Raw genomic sequence first — 1,321 nt, forward strand, 5'->3', positions numbered from 1 at the left:
GCCCAGCTCAGGGGCAGCCTCACCCAGTTACTGAGCTTGTGGCCCCGGCAGGCCCCTGCCCTGCGCCTCCCCCCAGTCTCCATAGGGTTTGCAGGTGGGGTGCCTTTGGGGGTTGGGGTTAGGGGAAGATGGGAGGGGCTGGGGGCAACTCAGGTTGTGAGGGTGGCCACTCACGTGTTCCCAGAATGCCAGGGAGACAGGGCGGGGGAGGTAATGACTGTTATAGGAGCAACTTCTCTTGGGGAGAGAGACAAGCTTTTGAGCCAGGCAGGGTTCTTCTTCAGGGCTGGGAGAGGGTCTCAGAGCTGCCAAGCCAGAGGGGGTACTTGGGACCTTATCAGACTGGCTCAGTGAAGATGGGGTGTTGACAGACCAATACAGACGCTCTCCAGAGAATGGAGCAGCTTCCGCCCATGCAGCTAGGCAATGAGCATTTCCCACAGCCTGGAGCCAAGGGGGAGGCGGCAGCTGCTGTTCTAGCTCCTCAGGGACAGCCCTGTCACCCAACAGACACTTCTCACTCAGCCACAGCTAAGGGTGTTGGGTTCCTCTGGTGGGAGTGTGGAGCAGCCATTTGTTTTCCTGTTCGCACTCCTCTGCGGTATGAAAATCGGGGAGGGGAGGCAGAAGCCCCACTTCCCTCCCTAAATGATGTCCATTAGGGGAAGCCAGGACAACAGGGTGGGGTGGCAAGTGGTGGCCAGACTCTTGCCCCAGGGTCGAGTGTAGCTCAGGGTCCAGCTCAACTTTCTCCCTGTACCACTGGCCCCTCGTCCCCTTCCACCACTAGGTCAACCCGGGAACTAAGGCAGGAATAGAGTGAGGAAGCAAGCCAAGCTGAGCAAGGCAGGCAAAAGCGAGTCTTGCCATCATGGGCCTCTCACAACGATGTCCTTTTTGTGTGCCACAGCTGACAAAAACATCCCGGACAGAGAAGCAGCAGGCCAAAAGAGAGCCATGGAGCTCCCGAAGTAGCTCAGTTGGGAGAGCATTAGACTGAAGATCTAAAAGTCCCTGGTTCAATCCCAGGCTTTGGCAGGCCCTTTCCTCCTCCTTTGTGCAGGGGTGGCTTGTTTTCTGGGAGGGCATTGGCACCTTTACCTGAGGTGGGTCCCTGATTTTGAGCTTCCCAGCAGGACAACAGAGCAACAACTGGCCCACCTGACCTTTAACAGTAAGAGAAGGGAGCTGTCTTTCCCTGGCAACTTATTGGTGGACCCAATATGGCAGGAAGAGAGTGAAGTAGGGCAGCCGTCAGGAAGGGTGTGGGGCAGTGACAGGCAGGGATTGGGGTCGAAAGCTCCTCTGCACAGGTTGGGAT

General features: G+C 57.4%; 1 non-coding gene across 1 annotated transcript; it reads left to right on the forward strand.

The window, feature by feature from the left end:
* The first annotated feature begins 965 nt into the window (after nt 1-965).
* On the forward strand, nt 966-1,038 carry TRNAF-GAA (transfer RNA phenylalanine (anticodon GAA)). Its single transcript has one exon. It is a non-coding gene; the product is annotated as a tRNA-Phe (tRNA).
* Nucleotides 1,039-1,321: the final 283 nt, after the last annotated feature.

The sequence above is a fragment of the Lepidochelys kempii genome, chromosome 27 (assembly GCF_965140265.1).
Source record: "Lepidochelys kempii isolate rLepKem1 chromosome 27, rLepKem1.hap2, whole genome shotgun sequence".
Classification (NCBI taxonomy): domain Eukaryota; kingdom Metazoa; phylum Chordata; order Testudines; family Cheloniidae; genus Lepidochelys; species Lepidochelys kempii.